Genomic DNA, 19874 nt, shown 5'->3' with positions numbered 1-19874 from the left:
AAGGCCTAAGGCCTTATGACATACTGTATATATGAGAATCATCAAAGGGAGAAGGAAGTAAAAGTAAGCAAATAGACAGTTACATCTAGGCCTATCTTCAGAATAAACACGTGTAAGATGCAGAGCATGCAGAGGGTTCCATATCTATGGAAGGCCCAGCCTATGAACACATCCTGTTCAGCTCACAGTACTTTCTGGTAGGGAGAGGAGGGACCCTTCTGGGCGTCCAACTGCGATCTTGGCATACAGAGTCTGCGGCTACATGTGACAGATAATCAAGAAGAAACTGTTTCAGCATCAAGAAAGGTAGTGATTATTCTCAAAGTAGACTACATGGTCTTCCATTTTACCATTATGACCATTTATATCTTACCTTGTTCAATCTTGGGATAACCAGATCATTGACAGTTTCATAGATGGATATTGGGTTTACATGACTGTTTGATCTTGTCTGGAATCAAAATACAGCCCATTACAATACAGTACATACAGCTTCCACACATTCAGATACATAATAATGGCAATTCATACTTACATCTCTACTTCTTGTTTTGATCATAACATCAGCATATATTGTGTTGTCAGTTAGATCTGCTGTGTTTTATAAGAACAAAATATCAACCAATCAGAAACATTTCATACAGGCACCACCTGAAATGTCCCTTTTAGTATAGTTGAGGCCTCTAAGCTGTACATACCTGTGTTACTTCGGCCCCTGCAGTAGCACACTGCCACTGCTACAGTGAGGATCAGCACCACAGCGCCTCCTACTGATACTCCGATGTAGATGGTAAACCACACCAGTCCTGTCACATATTGTACAACACACATGATTAGACTATACAATATGATAAAGACTAAATGGCTCTATATCATATACATCCAATGTAATCACATGCATTACATATTATATTTGACAACATAAGTGTATAAGCACACTGAAAGTGTATGGAAGGGATTATTATGTTATCCAGGTACCTGGGGCGGTTGTGTCATTACTACACTTTACTGTCGTAGAGGCAGTTTTCCAACTGACTAGGTTGGAGGCGTTGCACTTTACACTGATGTCTCTCTCTGCTGGTGAGAGAGAGAAGTAAATCTGCTGGGCGTCCCCGTAGATCTCATTGTCTCTCTCCCAGGTGTAGGTAATGTTGGAGTAGCAGGACACGTTGCACACCAGCCGTACCGTACAGGAGTGGTTGGCCAATCGCTTGATGTCTGTCTGGATCGCCACCTTGGATATAGGCTCTGACCAACCAGGAGAGAGATAGAGACTCATAATGAGTCTTCTAAATGAATCCTACCATAGCCATACCACCAGGAGAAAGACAACAGAGGATAAAACTTGAAAATGTGATTGAAATGTAACAAAGCATGGTGAGTGAGGTCAGTATAAAACCACAAATTCAGATTTATATTGTAAAGATCATCAGATGTGGTCATGTATATAAATAAAAACGATATCAAAATAGGATGCAAAATTATGATAACGCCTACCGTGGACCTTCAGAGTGATGGTCTTACTGCCAATCTGACCTTTGTCCCCTTCACCTGTAAGTATAAAATCCCCTGAGTCTTGCAGTGTCAGTTCTCTGACTGTTAAACTGATGTTTTTGGTGTTCATCTTTAGTCTCCCCTCAAACTGGGATCCAGGTGAATATACAACTTCTGAGTTGAATTCTATAATATCCTTTCCCATATACTTCCACTCCAATGATTTGAAATGTCCTCTCTCTAAGCCTGCCAGCAGCTCCACGGAGTCCCCCACTCTCTTGTTGATGATCAGATGAACACCTAAACCTGAAACACACAAATACACACGTTATTCTGACATCAGTCAATGGTTGCACACTATATTACAATGATCTTATTACTGTGTAATTATTCATGCAGTACGAGGTGTCAAGTGTTGTAATTACTCATTGTTACACTGTAATACTTGTTACAGTGTGCCTACCTGAATAAATACACAATAATACACTAAAATGCAAAGTCCTACCTAATCAACAATAGAAAATAATGGATTGGATTTATTTAGCGCATTTCTACGTTTCATTTATACTGTAAATTATACTTTACATATTTGCACTTTATATATTTACATATGTGAGTGTTTGGGTCCTATTTTACTTCATTAAAGTGAACTCATCCCCCACATTCAGCAGAACAGAATGAGATGACAGGAAAAGAGAAGTGGGGGTGGATCTGATAACCCCTCTTCAGCTCACAAGTACAACTCCCACTGTGTTTAATGTTTAATTATTCACCTGACATGTGTCATATACAGCGTTGGCGACATTATAAATACATGTCAGTCTGAAGTAACAAATTATAAACCCTTACACGAAAAAACATCTGTCTTCAATTAAGACTAAATAAAGTGACAGCTCAATGAAGTGTGATATTTAGGGCATAACTGCAGTTACCCTAGTCCTGCAGTGTATCTTATTATGTAATAAAAACAATTATTTGATACAGTCCTGTATTGCCTTAAATTTAATAAATGACAGCCATTAGGCACAGGGTCTTCACATCTGTTGCATTCTAGAAGCAATTGTTAGGTTCTTAGACACTAGAGAAGCTTAAACAAGTTGAATTCTTCCCAAAGGGTCAACACAGCTGTAGTCAGACAAAGACATGTTGCCACCATCACAAGTATATATACTCCATCACAAGTATATGTACTCCATCACAAGTACATATACTCCACAAGTATATATACTCCATCACAAGTATATATACACCATCACAAGTATATATACTCAACAATTATATATACTCCATCACAAATATATGTACTCCATCACAAGTATATATACTCCTTCTCTCCAATCCTTACATCTTATGGTTTGACAGGAAGAGGGTAATAGGATAATAAACCCTTATTTCTCCCTTCAGGGGATCTGATCTGACCTCCTGACCTCAACCCCTTCTTCGCCTTATCCACAGATGTCTATCCGCTTCCCCTATAGCAATCCTGTGACCTCCTCCTGTCCACCCAGCACATTCCAAAGCCATCTGTCCTTCTACAGAGACCCATTACCTTCTGGCATAAAACCCAGTCTCTTTCACTCCTTTATACACAATGTGTCTGATCTATCATGTCTTTAATATCTCAATTCTCAAAGTTTACCCCGTAACCAACACAATGCAACAGATGCTGACCCAACCACACCATTGGTACTCATTCAAAACTGCAGAATCACTTCATCATGATATGTTCTTCAGTTGGTAGAGCATGGTGTTTGCAACGCCAGGGTTGTGGGTTCGATTCCCACGGGGGAACAGTACGGGAAAACATTTTTTTATGAAATGTATGCATTCACTACTGTAAGTCGCTCTGGATAAGAGCGTCTGCTAAATGACTAAAAATGTAAATGTAAAATGTTCCTGAATATAGGTGTTATCACACAGTAATAAAGCAAAATATTCTAAATACCCAACCAATCACTGATGGCAAGGCATTCTACAGTCAACACACACCGTTGCAAAGACCAACAAGGAAGTTAGAGAAAGCTAATGGTTTCACGAACTTCATAATTCAAGAAAGCACATGCAATAGATATACAAAGCATAAACAGGATAAATATTATTTTTTTTTACAAAACTTACCATAGTGGAGGTTGGAGAATAGGAGAAGTAGTATTCCCTGTTTGGAGAAGCAGGAGAAGGGACCACCAGACATCTCTGTAAGGCTTTGACTGTTTCCTCTGGCTGATGTCCTTATCTAGCACTGTCACTGGTAGCTAGCTAGCAGTTGACTAGCCGATACACACCGAGAAGGAATAGTAGAGTAGAGAAAGAGCAGAGACTTCCTTTTGATGAGGGCTGCTGTTCTATAAAATAATTCCTGTATGTTAGTTGAAAAGGAAGTCACATTCTATAGTTGCTCTCTGAAATAACCCTTCACTCAGACTGAGCGTTAGACAATGAGGCGTGGGTGTGTTTGGGGTCTGTCACTGTGTTGATCAGTCTGATGGTGGAAGTTTCAGAGTGTGTGTTTCCTAGCTGCTGCTGGTTGTGTGGTTCATGGTCATGGTGTTTCACAGATTCCGGGTAACTTGTTACTTTATGAGCAAACCACTCAAAGTTGCAGAGAAAGATAGAGGGCTCGGGGGAAGAGAGAGAGAGTGAGACAGAGACAGAGAGAGAAAGAGAGAAAGTGATAGAGAAATAGATACAGAGAAAGAGAGAGAGAACAAAAGAGAACAAAAGAGAGAGAGAGTGGGGGGGTTAGAGAGAGTGAGTGAGTGAGAGAGAGCAAAAATATCAAAGCAGTTTGTGTGCATTTTCATCTAGGCTTCATATGCCTGCAGAAGTGTTTGCATGACTTCTTCTGCCTGCTCCTAGGTCAGTGTGACTGAGGGACATGAAACACCTGCCAACTTTTTCTGGAAGGTAATGGGTCCCAGGTTACTGATAGAGGCCCCCTTTCTATGTTTCAGGCAACATCTTGTGGTGATGTCACTTCCTGTGACTTGTGGTCTCCATGGCGACCTGTTTTATAATATCAGGACCAGTGATAATGACCTGGCTGCCGGCTGTCTGTCTGACCACATAGACATAAACACATAGACACAGGAACCCTCTAACTGGAACAGTGACCTTCCAGACCATGCAGGGACACTGAAAATAGCGGTAAGAGTCATACACAACTAATGTCACTAATCGTTATGTCCTGTCTGTAGGATGAGGAGGCAATATGGGAGAACAGGTAGTCATTCATACGTAGGTTACTAGCTCCTCAGAACTCCTGCAGAGTATATGACATCATAAAACTGAGAAGAACTGTTCTCTTCAGGCACAATCTTCCCCAAAAAGTAATTCCGAAAATCTCAATGGTCTTCAGCTGATGGGGTACGACTTTTGAACTTTGCTCATGGGGCAGTTACGTTATTTTCTATAATGGTATTGTACCCCAAAATCAAACTATAGTTTTGTTCCATCATTGATCTCACTGTCTGCTATTTGACCTCATCCCTTCTGTCTTTCTCTTTCAATCCCATAAAAACAGACTTACCTAACACGGTCAATTGTATAGCATTACTTGTCTGGGAGTGTTTTAAGCCATTTATTTTCTGAAGACCTTCACAGGTATATAGACCATTCTTTGCAGGACTGATTCTGTACTCAGGCTCTGTTTTGGAGTAGACTGACTTCTCACTGTTAGAAAAATAATACTCAATCTCCCCCCCTGTATGTCACATCTGAGAGTGACAGTCTCTCCACTGAATATCTGGGGCCAGTTGGGTTGGAGGGTCAGAACAGCCACAGGTCTCTCTGCACAAACAAATATTATCACATTAGGTAACCTAGTGGTTAGAGTGTTGGGCCATAAACCGGGAGATTGCTGGATTGAATCCCTGAGCTGAAAAAGTAGAAATCTGTAATTCTGAGCAATGCAATTGTCACGCCCTGACCTAAGAGAGCTGTTTTTTCTCTGTTTAGTTAGGACAGGGGGTGATAGGGGGTGGGCATTCTATGTGTTTTGTTTCTATGTTTTGGCCGGGTATGGTTTCCAATCACAGGCAGCTGTCTATCGTTGTCTCTGATTGGAAGACATACTTAGGCAGCCTTTTCCCACTTGGTTTTTGTGGGTAGTTGTTTTCTGTTTCATTTGTGTAACCTGACAGAACTGTTGGCTGTCGTTTTGTTTATTTGTCTAAGTGTTCGATTTCATTCAAATACAACATGAGCACTCAATACGCTGCGCCTCGGTCCCCTCTATACGACGCCCATTACAGCAATTAATCCAATGTTCCCCCTGTGCCAAAGACCTGGATGTTGATTAAGGCAGCACCCACACCTTGCTGATTTGGAGGGGTTGGGTTAAATGTGGAAGACACATTTCAGTTGAATATATTCAGTTGGACAACCCTTTCCCCAACCTTAAAACCTCTCTGGGACAGAGATTATGAGATTATGTTAGGACAGCGCCTAAACAACGCTAGCGTCCCACCCGCGGTACACACTATCAACAGCCAGTGAAATAGCAGGGCTGCAAATTCTAAACAACAAAAATCTCATAATTCAAATTTCCCAAACATACAAGTATTATACACCATTGTAAAGATAGGATTCTCCTTAATCCAACCACAGTGTCCGATTTCAAAAAGGCTTTACGGCGAAAGCATAAAATTTGATTATGTTAGGACAGCGCCGAGACAAGAAAAACCACACAGCCATTTTCCAAGCAAGGAGAGGCGTCACAAAAACCAGAAATACAGCTACAATTAATCACTAACCTTTGATGATCTTCATCAGATGACACTCCCAGGACTCAATGTTACAAAATACATGTATGTTTTGCTTGATAAAGTTCATATTTATATCCATAAACCCCATTTTACATTGGCGCGTGATGTTCAGAAAATGTATTCCCACTAAAACCACTGGTGAATGAGCACATGAATTTACAAAAATACTCATCACAAACGTTGATAAAATTTACAACAGTTATTGAAAGAATTATAGATACACTTCTCCTTAATGCAACCGCTCTGTCAGATTTTAAAATAACTTTACGGAGAAAGCACATTTTTCAATATTCTGAGTACAGAGTTCAGCCATCAAAGCAAGCTATACAGTTACCCGCCAAGTTCTGGAGTCAACTAAACTCAGAATTAGTATTATAAATCTTCCCTTACCTTTGCTGATCTTCGCCGGAATGCATTCCCAGGACTCCCACTTCCAAAAGAAATGTTATTTTTGTTAGAAAAACTCCATATTTATGTCCAAATACCTCCGTTTTGTTCGCGCGTTCAGATCACTAATCCAAAGGCATAACGCGAGAGCGCAAAACCAGAGACAAAAAGTCTATTAGTTGCATTACCGTTCGTAGAAACATGTCAAACAATGTTTACAATCAATCCTTAGGGTCTTTTTAACATAAAACGTCGATAATATTCCAACCGGACCATAGCGTATTCATTGCAGAGGAAAAAGAAGGAGCGGCGCGCCAGAGTGCCGGCGCAGAAAACAACTCACTGCTCCCAGGCAGTCCACTGATTGACTGAGCTCCTATTCTCTGCCCAGTAACAGTAGACGCATGAAACAAGTTTCTAAAGGCTGTTGACAGCCAATGGAAGCATTACGAAGTGCAAAATGACCCCACAGATACTGTAGTTTGAATAGGGATTAGATATATAAACCACAAGTCACTTCCTGGTTGGATTTTTTCTCAGGTTTTTGCTTGCCATATGAGTTCTGTTATACTCACAGACATCATTCAAACAGTTTTAGAAACTTCAGAGTGTTTTCTATCCAAATCAACTAATAATATGCATATCCTACCTTCTGGGCCGGAGAAGCAGGCAGTTTAATTTGGGCACGCCTTTCATCCGGACGTCAAAATACTGCCCCCTATCCTAGAGAAGTTGTAAAATATTGTTGATCAGAATTCATCACAACATGACCATATCATAAGTTGTCATTTCTGAACATACAGTATGCATTCTGAACTGTCTGACTTACCAAGATCTAGTCATCAGAATACATATACAGTGATGTGTACACACACACAATTACTCACCTTTCACAGTGATAGTGACAGGATCACTGATGATTGATGATACGGATCTGGACTGGATCTCTCCCTGACACCAGCAGAGACCCTGGTCAGACTCAGCAGCTCTACTTATGGTGAAGGTGGCTCCTGTTGTAGTGTGTCTGCCAGACAAGGTCACTACTTTCTTAGTGTTGTCTTTGTACCATGTATAGCTCCAGCCACTGTCAGACCCCACTGAACACGTCAGAGTTACTGTCTCTCCAGTGTATGCAGGATTTGGATTCACGGTCAGTGTAGTTTCAGGAAGAGCTAAGAAAACAGAGAGCTAATATCAAAACATCTGGATACATGGTTGGTCATTTTAAATCATTTATCTGTTGCACTTAAATTTTGATTGAGGTTGATTTTACATAGGGGTATGTTGACTCCATTCAGTTAGAATTTACATTGTATACAGTATATCTGTAATTAGAATAACCCTCAAAGGCTCAGAATATAGAAAGTCCAGAAGTGATTGAAGATAAATATTGAGCTCACCAGTGATGTTGATGTGGAGAGATGAGCTGAGATATGAATTTTGGGTCCGTCTTGTCCTTGTCCCCTCACAATGGTACTGACCAGCCTGATCAGAGAGATAGATGGTGGTGGTTTTACTGGTCTGCCTGGAAGGCCCTTCTTTATTTATTAACCAGTGGTAAGTCCAGTCTGTGTAGTCTGAAAGTTCACACTGCAGCTTGACTGTGTCTCCAGAGTACAGTGTCTCCTGGGTAGTGACTATCTTCACTGAGGCTGTAGGCAGAGCTGTGGAAACAGTTCAATGAAGACAAATGCAGTTAGCGCACCAATCAGTTAAAAGTATGATCTTAGTACCATACACCATATTTCTTCAATTATTACATGAAATTACATTTAATTAATGGAGGAATCTAAACAGCAATGGTAGGCAGACCTTGAAATAGCGTTCTTAAAATGGGGCCCAATGTCAAGTTATTATGGGCATGGAGGCAGTGATGTGAGTGAGAGATAAGATGATATACCTGTCACCGTCAGTCTGACTGCATCACTCCACTTAGAATCTTTCTTCTGATCAATATGTGTACCCAGACAACTGTAGTCACCACTGTCTGAAATCTTAACCTCACTGATCTCATATTCATGCTTCCTACTGATTGATTCTACATCATCCTTGCGCCATGTGTATTTCCAGTCAGTGACTTCTCCCCTCTGTATGTTTCATCTGAGAGTGACAGATTCTCCACTCAATATGTGGAAGGATTTGGGTTGTATGGTCAGAAAACCCATTGCCTGTCCTGCACAAAATAAAACCAGCAATTGCTTAATTCGGGATCGGTGGCCCTTCCGCGGGACGGTTGAGCTAATGTAGGCTAATGTGATTAGCATGAGGTTGTAAGTTACAAGAACATTTCCAAGGACATAGACATATCTGATATTGGCAGAAAGCTTAAATTCTTGTTAATCTAACTGCACTGTCCAATTTTCAGTAGCTATTACAGTGAAAGAATACCATGCTATTGTTTGAGGAGAGTGCACAATTTTGAACATGAAAGTGATTAATAAACAAATTAGACACATTTGGGAAGTCTTGATACATTTCGAACAGAAATGCAATGGTTAATTGGATCAGTCTATTTTGTACAAAAAAAATACAAAATAACTGTTGTATTTTTGTAATATTATCTTTTACCAGATCTATTGTGTTATATTCTCCTAAATTCCTTTCACATTTCCACAAACCTCAAAGTGCTTCCTTTCAAATGGTACCAAGGATATCCATATCCTTGCTTCAGGGCCTGAGCTACAGGCAGTTAGATTTGGGTCTGTCATTTTAGGCGAACATTTTTAAAGGGCTGGATCCTTTTGAGTCACTCAAAACACAAAATATATCTATCCAAAAGCAGCTTTAAAAATTACAAATAAAACATTTGATGAAGCATTAGGAGATCAAGGCTTAATCAAGTGCACAAATATCTACCATCATCGTCTTCAGAGTGTCCAGAGTAGATGTGTGTACTCAGCACTACAACAAAGAAAGTCACATTGCATCAATATAAACTTGAAATAAATAACAACACGCCATATTCATGTTACTGTTTACCAAATCCATCCTGTACTTTATTTTACTGGTGCAATCTGCAATTTCTGCATTGATTTCTTTACTTTTAAATGAATCAGAGCAATTCAAGTCTTATCCCTTCATAACCCAAAATATACGGTTTATTTTATGACAATTATTGTAAATAATGTAGATGAATGAATTTCCTTAGCTCCATCCGTCAGTCGTATATACCACAACAAGAGGAAGGGTGTCATTTTTGTGGTTGTTTGAATAGCGGACTGCAGCTTTAAATGGCCATTGACTTCCCATGTTCTGTACACAGAGAGTGTACAGAGACCAAAATCACTAAAACTCCACTCATTAATCTCTGTAACAGCTGTCGGGAGAGAGAGTTGACCAAGGTGCAGCGGAGTTAGTGTTCAATTTGAATTTTAATGACAGAAAGAACACTATACAAAACAAAACAAGAAAACTGACAGCCAAACAGTCCTGTCAGGTGCAAAACACTCAACAGAAACAATTACCCACAAAACCCAAAGGAAAAACATGCTCCTTATGTGTGACTCCCAATCAGAAACAACGAACCTCAGCTGTGCCTGATTGGGAGCCACACACACACACGGCCCAAAACAAAGAAATACAAAAACATAGAAAAAGGAACATAGAACGCCCACCCAATGTAACACCCTGGCCTAACCAAAATAAAGAACAAAAAACCCCTCTCTATGGCCAGGGCGTTACAATCTCTTAACACAGTTTACTATAACTGTAGCAAAGTAACCCTCAACCATTTACAATAATCACAACTTGATACTATAACACATCCAACAAATATTGCATTTTATATTCATTGTCATTGAGAGCACATTTTGCAACCAATGAGTTAGCACCACTCTTTAGTTCCTGAGTAATGACTTGGTTAAATGCACACCACCACACTAACCAGGTCTGCATGGCACAAGCTCAGGTTCTTACAGAGGGTGGTCACTTTCTTACTTCATATCTACACCATATTTGCTGCAATTTCCTTTGAGAGCCATTTACTAAGCTTTTGCACTGTTTTCTCAATAAGGGATAAAACACCAAAAACAAAGCTAAAGCATGAAACTGTCTTCAATTCCATTAATGTCTTATTCGTTTTTCTCTTAAAGGCTTATTAGATTAGGTAATTAGTCTTCATACACAAACACATGTTGAAATCATGAATCCATTTTTATCAAAAATGTACCTAAAAAAATATCGAAGTGGTTTGTTGTAGAGTGTAGAGTGTGGGACACATGTACAACATGTGTTTAGAAACCAACATGGGGTGAGAAGGTTACAGGGGAAATCAGTTAAAAACATATTATTATGTTCACTAAGGTAAACATCTGGGGTTTCTTATCGCTCCCTTCAGGACTGTAACTACTCCATATTCTTGTGGATCACAATATATAAACTAATATGGTCACTGGTCACATAGCAACAACATAACCCCTCAGTCTACTGGGTCTGCATCGTTGGTCCAACAGATGATGACATCAAACCCCTCAACAAACATGGCTCCACATATAGCTGGAATTAGCTTAGCTCATCATATTCAGTACAACCTTCAAAAAAGTATTTTACACACATAATATGCGCCCATTACAATCTATGCAAGAATCGGAATGCATGATTTATCACCGGAACTTGAAAACATGCGAATAAAACAGTAAATATATAAATAATTACCACACAAAACTTTTTCTGATAGTGATTTATTGATACAAGTAGCACGTGCCGGCAGTCAATCACGTAACCTCTTACTCCCACTCTGGGCTATTCAGTGTTGTTGTTTATGTATGTAGCTAGTGTGCTAAGCTGTAGCATTAGCAATGTCTTTCAAAAGAAGACAACTCACAAATGCGGAAATTCTGGCGATTTTTTACAATTCTGACAATGAGTCTGAGTATGAAAGTCAGCAATCAGATTCTGACAGTGACAGTTAGGAGCTGCCCCGCAGCCATTGAGAACCCTGAATCTGAGGACCCCTTGTCCACTGACAAAGTCCCAGGTCCCTTTGAAGATGCTGGTGGTGATGGAGGCAGACCGACAGTGGATGAAGTACAGGAGTTCTGTGGTAGCTGGAAGGCTGCCAGCCATTTCATCCCTCCTGTCCCTGCTGTTTGCTTTGATGAGTCCCAGTCTGGAGTGTAACGTTCCTTGCCATTTCCATCTGAGGCAGAGTGCTTCAAGTTGTTTCTGACAGAGGAGCTGGTGGGAGACATATTAGAGACCAATCGCTATGCCTTTGAGCTACAGGAGAAGACAGAGCCAGGAGGGGGGGGGGACAACCACAATTGGTGAAATGTATACCTTCCTGGTGACAGTCCTTCTCATGGGGATAGTAAAGAAGAACTCCCTAAGAGAAAACTGGAGCACAGATCCTGTTTGCAACTCCCTTCTTTGCCACCCTCTTTTCCCAAGACCGCTTCCTAGTTCTGCTTCGATGCCTACATTTCATCAACAATGTTACTGCCATCCTAAATGACCCGTTATACAAAATAAGAAATGTTCTTACCAGCCTGACAATAGCATTTGGAGCTACCCTGGCCCTAAAGCTAATATGCGCTAATAAATTAGCATAACTTGGCTGTGTTTGGGTATTAGCATACTGCAATAGCATACTGAAAGGCCCTGCTTAATTAGCAACACAGTGATTAAAGGGGATGCTAAAACAGGAGTGAAAACGCTGAGGAGAACTAGCGTTTAGCACGCTAACACAATAGCATTGATGAGTATGAGGGGCTTGGGGTGTCCGGGTCCGTGGTGATGACCATGCTGGCTCCTCATCTCAGCTAGGGACACACTATGTATGTGGACAATTGTTACAGCAGTCCCACACTCTTACAGCATCTGCTCTTCAACCGTAGAGTGGCCTGTTGCACAGTCAGGTCAAACAGGAAGGGGATGCTGGCATTCGGATGCAGGAAGATGCAGAGAAGGGAGGTGGAGTTCAAGGAGAATTGTCAACAGCTGGCAGTATAGTGGCATGACAAACGAGACGTTCATGTCCTCTCCTCTGTCCATACAGCAACCATGTCGGCCACAGGGAAGGTGGACCACCTGACGGGAGAGAGAACAATCAATCCAGACTGCGTGCTTGACTATAACCTCAAAATGTGTGCAGTGGATAAGGCGGACATGATAAACAGCTTTGTGGAATGCACTCGGAAAACAACCAAGTGGTATAAGAAGATATTTTCCCATCTGATCAACACTGCCCTCAATGGCCACATAGTTCACTGCCAACTAACAGGTGAGATGATTACTGAACAAGGTCTTTTTTGTAGTTGGACATACAGTTCACATGCAAATTACATAGAAAATCTATTAACATAATAAGGCACTTACTTAGAAAGAAACACAGCCTGGATTTGAACCAGCGTGTCTGTAGTGATGCCTCTAGCACTGAGATGCTCTGCATTAGACCGCTGTGCCACTTGAGAGTCATAAGACCAGTATAGCTTCAAAATACAGCACAAGCTAATACTTCTCTGGCGCAATTAGCATTGTTTTACAGAGCTAATAGAATAATGTTGCTAGCAACATAAGCACCATTGAATATAACACCATAAAGGTTATGAAATGAGTAATGTTACCTCGCGTGTCCACGGTTATAAGGAATATACACAAATATATTATGCTACAGTATAAATGACATAACACAACAAACAGAAACTATTATAATGTAATAAGGCACTTACTTTGATAGAAACGCACACATTTACAAAGTTTTTATTGGTAACGAAAACACCAATGACTGCGATGCAGGCAACAGACGGGACATGTGGAACATGTGTGTGCAGGACGGGAGCTGCGCAAATGTCTGCAGACTTGAACTGCACAAACAATTGGGAAGTTCTTGGGGAATTTTGTCCGGATCAGAAATGTCCCAAAAAAATTGGGCCCACATAAGTATAAATGACTACTTTTATGTGAATGAACAAGGAGGCGGAACACACCTCAACTGTTCTTAGAAAATAAAAAACTTGTTAGAAAATCATTTGAAATTGACAAGTTGAAAACAGCCTATAAATAAGAACAGGCTGCGTGCTAGGTTTGAGGGCAGCGTGGATTAAATATACTGTTGTGTAACAATCACATTCTGGAATGGAGAGAATGTTCTAACATCACGTGCATAAACAAACTCACATTGGGGAGACCGTTAGAGATGTTTGGAACTCACACATGAAAAGGGTATCTATGTTTGTGTAGCATAAGATGAATCAACCAATCAAACTAATCCAATCTGTTAGTAGTTCGATTTATTTCACACATTACTGTTATGGCTGTTCCAGTTTATATGATTTAGGCAGTAATCAATAATCAGTAATCAATCTTCCCTACCCCAACAGTCATTCTGAATGCAGGTTGCGTGTGATTAAAAGTTAATTTTGTTAGATATCCTAACTCTGGCTGGATTCCAATAGGAATTAAACATCACTTTGCAAGCCAACATGATGTGACTTGTAGGCTTCATGTGGCCTGTATACCAGGAGTTTCAGACCATTGTGTTAGGGTATAACTAGGCCCTCAGGGGCTTTATGATATATGTAATGGGTTGTCATAATGAGTTCAATTTTGAAGATAACATATCCACTTAGACATTCACTTGGTGAAGGCTACAGTACTGAAAACCATTCAATACAACAATCGTGTCTCTTTCGCTAACAAATACAAGTCATGAGAGTTAATTACAATTCACTCTAAATGCAAGGCACTCAGCGTATTCAAAAAGGTATAAAAAAAAAATGTTCTGTGAACGGCATATTTTTGGGAATTAATTGAATTCCATCTGATCATAGGGACAGACATGAATGCCATTTTGGACATGCGGACAAAAAAAAATAAAAACAACTACAATCCACATGTTTGTAGTCGTATACTCTCTGATTTCAACCTCATCAATGCCTGGCGAGCACATAATCCTAATGCAACAGAGTACACTTTCTATTCACAGGCATAAATCCACCTCACTAATCAATGTCATGCTATTATCTACATATATTTTCTTTAATCTAGAAAATAGAAATTCGACATATGAGCTTGTCTGATCACAACACCTACTACTGCCTATAACAGATTTCAGAATCTTCTAATTGTAACTAGGCCTTCAAAAAAAAGGCCTAAGGCCTTATGACATACTGTATATATGAGAATCATCAAAGGGAGAAGGAAGTAAAAGTAAGCAAATAGACAGTTACATCTAGGCCTATCTTCAGAATAAACACGTGTAAGATGCAGAGCATGCAGAGGGTTCCATATCTATGGAAGGCCCAGCCTATGAACACATCCTGTTCAGCTCACAGTACTTTCTGGTAGGGAGAGGAGGGACCCTTCTGGGCGTCCAACTGCGATCTTGGCATACAGAGTCTGCGGCTACATGTGACAGATAATCAAGAAGAAACTGTTTCAGCATCAAGAAAGGTAGTGATTATTCTCAAAGTAGACTACATGGTCTTCCATTTTACCATTATGACCATTTATATCTTACCTTGTTCAATCTTGGGATAACCAAATCATTGACAGTTTCATAGATGGATATTGGGTTTACATGACTGTTTGATCTTGTCTGGAATCAAAATACAGCCCATTACAATACAGTACATACAGCTTCCACACATTCAGATACATAATAATGGCAATTCATACTTACATCTCTACTTCTTGTTTTGATCATAACATCAGCATATATTGTGTTGTCAGTTAGATCTGCTGTGTTTTATAAGAACAAAATATCAACCAATCAGAAACATTTCATACAGGGACCACCTGAAATGTCCCTTTTAGTATAGTTGAGGCCTCTAAGCTGTACATACCTGTGTTAATTCGGCCCCTGCAGTAGCACACTGCCACTGCTACAGTGAGGATCAGCACCACAGCGCCTCCTACTGATACTCCGATGTAGATGGTAAACCACACCAGCCCTGTCAAATATTGTACAACACACATGATTAGACTATACAATATGATAAAGACTAAATGGCTCTATATGATATACATCCAATGTAATCACATGCATTACATATTATATTTGACAACATAAGTGTATAAGCACACTGAAAAGTGTATGGAAGGGATTATTATGTTATCCAGGTACCTGGGGCGGTTGTGTCATTACTACACTTTACTGTCGTAGAGGCAGTTTTCCAACTGACTAGGTTGGAGGCGTTGCACTTTACACTGATGTCTCTCTCTGCTGGTGAGAGAGAGAAGTAAATCTGCTGGGCGTCCCCGTAGATCTCATTGTCTCTCTCCCAGGTGTAGGTAATGTTGGAGTAGCAGGACACGTTGCACACCAGCCGTACCGTACAGGAGTGGTTGGCCAATCGCTTGATGTCTGTCTGGATCGCCACCTTGGATATAGGCTCTGACCAACCAGGAGAGAGATAGAGACTCATAATGAGTCTTCTAAATGAATCCTACCATAGCCATACCACCAGGAGAAAGACAACAGAGGATAAAACTTGAAAATGTGATTGAAATGTAACAAAGCATGGTGAGTGAGGTCAGTATAAAACCACAAATTCAGATTTATATTGTAAAGATCATCAGATGTGGTCATGTATATAAATAAAAACGATATCAAAATAGGATGCAAAATTATGATAACGCCTACCGTGGACCTTCAGAGTGATGGTCTTACTGCCAATCTGACCTTTGTCCCCTTCACCTGTAAGTATAAAATCCCCTGAGTCTTGCAGTGTCAGTTCTCTGACTGTTAAACTGATGTTTTTGGTGTTCATCTTTAGTCTCCCCTCGAACTGGGATCCAGGTGAATATACAACTTCTGAGTTGAATTCTATAATATCCTTTCCCATATACTTCCACTCCAATGATTTGAAATGTCCTCTCTCTAAGCCTGCCAGCAGCTCCACGGAGTCCCCCACTCTCTTGTTGATGATCAGATGAACACCTAAACCTGAAACACACAAATACACACGTTATTCTGACATCAGTCAATGGTTGCACACTATATTACAATGATCTTATTACTGTGTAATTATTCATGCAGTACGAGGTGTCAAGTGTTGTAATTACTCATTGTTACACTGTAATACTTGTTACAGTGTGCCTACCTGAATAAATACACAATAATACACTAAAATGCAAAGTCCTACCTAATCAACAATAGAAAATAATGGATTGGATTTATTTAGCGCATTTCTACGTTTCATTTATACTGTAAATTATACTTTACATATTTGCACTTTATATATTTACATATCTGAGTGTTTAGGTCCTATTTTACTTCATTAAAGTGAACTCGTCCCCCACATTCAGCAGAACAGAATGAGATGACAGGAAAAGAGAAGTGGGGGTGGATCTGATAACCCCTCTTCAGCTCACAAGTACAACTCCCACTGTGTTTAATGTTTAATTATTCACCTGACATGTGTCATATACAGCGTTGGCGACATTATAAATACATGTCAGTCTGAATTATAAACCCTTACACGAAAAAACATCTGTCATGAATTAAGACAAAATAAAGTTACAACTCAATGAGGTGTGGTATTTAGGGCATAACTGCAGTTACCCTAGTCCTGCAGTGTATCTTATTATGTAATAAAAACAATTATTTGATACAGTCCTGTATTGCCTTAAATTTAATAAATGACAGCCATTAGGCACAGGGTCTTCACATCTGTTGCATTCTAGAAGCAATTGTTAGGTTCTTAGACACTAGAGAAGCTTAAACAAGTTGAATTCTTCCCAAAGGGTCAACACAGCTGTAGTCAGACAAAGACATGTTGCCACCATCACAAGTATATATACTCCATCACAAGTATATATACTCCATCACAAGTATATGTACTCCATCACAAGTACATATACTCCACAAGTATATATACTCCATCACAAGTATGTATACACCATCACAAGTATATATACTCCACAAGTATATATACTCCATCACAAATATATGTACTCCATCACAAGTATATATACTCCTCCTTCTCTCCAATCCTTACATCTTATGGTTTGACAGGAAGAGGGTAATAGGATAATAAACCCTTATTTCTCCCTTCAGGGGATCTGATCTGACCTCCTGACCTCAACCCCTTCTTCGCCTTATCCACAGATGTCTATCCGCTTCCCCTATAGCAATCCTGTGACCTCCTCCTGTCCACCCAGCACATTCCAAAGCCATCTGTCCTTCTACAGAGACCCATTACCTTCTGGCATAAAACCCAGTCTCTTTCACTCCTTTATACACAATGTGTCTGATCTATCATGTCTTTAATATCTCAATTCTCAAAGTTTACCCCGTAACCAACACAATGCAACAGATGCTGACCCAACCACACCATTGGTACTCATTCAAAACTGCAGAATCACTTCATCATGATATGTTCTTCAGTTGGTAGAGCATGGTGTTTGCAACGCCAGGGTTGTGGGTTCGATTCCCACGGGGGAACAGTACGGGAAAACATTTTTTTATGAAATGTATGCATTCACTACTGTAAGTCGCTCTGGATAAGAGCGTCTGCTAAATGACTAAAAATGTAAATGTAAAATGTTCCTGAATATAGGTGTTATCACACAGTAATAAAGCAAAATATTCTAAATACCCAACCAATCACTGATGGCAAGGCATTCTACAGTCAACACACACCGTTGCAAAGACCAACAAGGAAGTTAGAGAAAGCTAATGGTTTCACGAACTTCATAATTCAAGAAAGCACATGCAATAGATATACAAAGCATAAACAGGATAAATATTATTTTTTTTTACAAAACTTACCATAGTGGAGGTTGGAGAATAGGAGAAGTAGTATTCCCTGTTTGGAGAAGCAGGAGAAGGGACCACCAGACATCTCTGTAAGGCTTTGACTGTTTCCTCTGGCTGATGTCCTTATCTAGCACTGTCACTGGTAGCTAGCTAGCAGTTGACTAACCGATACACACAGAGAAGGAATAGTAGAGTAGAGAAAGAGCAGAGACTTCCTTTTGATGAGGGCTGCTGTTCTATAAAATAATTCCTGTATGTTAGTTGAAAAGGAAGTCACATTCTATAGTTGCTCTCTGAAATAACCCTTCACTCAGACTGAGCGTTAGACAATGAGGCGTGGGTGTGTTTGGGGTCTGTCACTGTGTTGATCAGTCTGATGGTGGAAGTTTCAGAGTGTGTGTTTCCTAGCTGCTGCTGGTTGTGTGGTTCATGGTCATGGTGTTTCACAGATTCCGGGTAACTTGTTACTTTATGAGCAAACCACTCAAAGTTGCAGAGAAAGATAGAGGGCTCGGGGGAAGAGAGAGAGAGTGAGACAGAGACAGAGAGAGAAAGAGAGAAAGTGATAGAGAAATAGATACAGAGAAAGAGAGAGAGAACAAAAGAGAACAAAAGAGAGAGAGAGTGGGGGGGTTAGAGAGAGTGAGTGAGTGAGAGAGAGCAAAAATATCAAAGCAGTTTGTGTGCATTTTCATCTAGGCTTCATATGCCTGCAGAAGTGTTTGCATGACTTCTTCTGCCTGCTCCTAGGTCAGTGTGACTGAGGGACATGAAACACCTGCCAACTTTTTCTGGAAGGTAATGGGTCCCAGGTTACTGATAGAGGCCCCCTTTCTATGTTTCAGGCAACATCTTGTGGTGATGTCACTTCCTGTGACTTGTGGTCTCCATGGCGACCTGTTTTATAATATCAGGACCAGTGATAATGACCTGGCTGCCGGCTGTCTGTCTGACCACATAGACATAAACACATAGACACAGGAACCCTCTAACTGGAACAGTGACCTTCCAGACCATGCAGGGACACTGAAAATAGCGGTAAGAGTCATACACAACTAATGTCACAAATCGTTATGTCCTGTCTGTAGGATGAGAAGGCAATATGGGAGAACAGGTAGTCATTAATACGTAGGTTACTAGCTCCTCAGATCTCCTGCAGAGTATATGACATCATAAAACTGAGAAGAACTGTTCTCTTCAGGCACAATCTTCCCCAAAAAGTAATTCCGAAAATCTCAATGGTCTTCAGCTGATGGGGTACGACTTTTGAACTTTGCTCATGGGGCAGTTACGTTATTTTCTATAATGGTATTGTACCCCAAAATCAAACTATAGTTTTGTTCCATCATTGATCTCACTGTCTGCTATTTGACCTCATCCCTTCTGTCTTTCTCTTTCAATCCCATAAAAACAGACTTACCTAACACGGTCAATTGTATAGCATTACTTGTCTGGGAGTGTTTTAAGCCATTTATTTTCTGAAGACCTTCACAGGTATATAGACCATTCTTTGCAGGACTGATTCTGTA

General features: G+C 40.2%; 2 pseudogenes across 1 annotated transcript; both read right to left on the bottom strand.

Annotated features, from left to right (window-relative positions):
* On the bottom strand, positions 1-5453 carry LOC106609012 (SLAM family member 8-like; annotated as a pseudogene).
* A 7874-nt stretch (positions 5454-13327) lies between these two features.
* On the bottom strand, positions 13328-19362 carry LOC123743760 (SLAM family member 8-like; annotated as a pseudogene). The gene is made up of 7 exons (XR_014392900.1): positions 18358-19362; positions 16228-16530; positions 15709-15978; positions 15428-15547; positions 15265-15323; positions 15103-15180; positions 13328-14987 (listed from the first exon to the last, which is right to left on the bottom strand). The product of XR_014392900.1 is annotated as an SLAM family member 8-like (transcript).
* Between the last annotated feature and the right edge of the window lie 512 nt (positions 19363-19874).

The sequence above is a fragment of the Salmo salar genome, chromosome 07, assembly GCF_965601325.2.
Source record: "Salmo salar chromosome 07, fSalSal1, whole genome shotgun sequence".
NCBI classification, from domain to species: Eukaryota; Metazoa; Chordata; class Actinopteri; order Salmoniformes; family Salmonidae; genus Salmo; species Salmo salar.
Note: the sequence above shows the minus strand (reverse complement) of the source record. Positions and strands in the feature narration are given on the sequence as shown.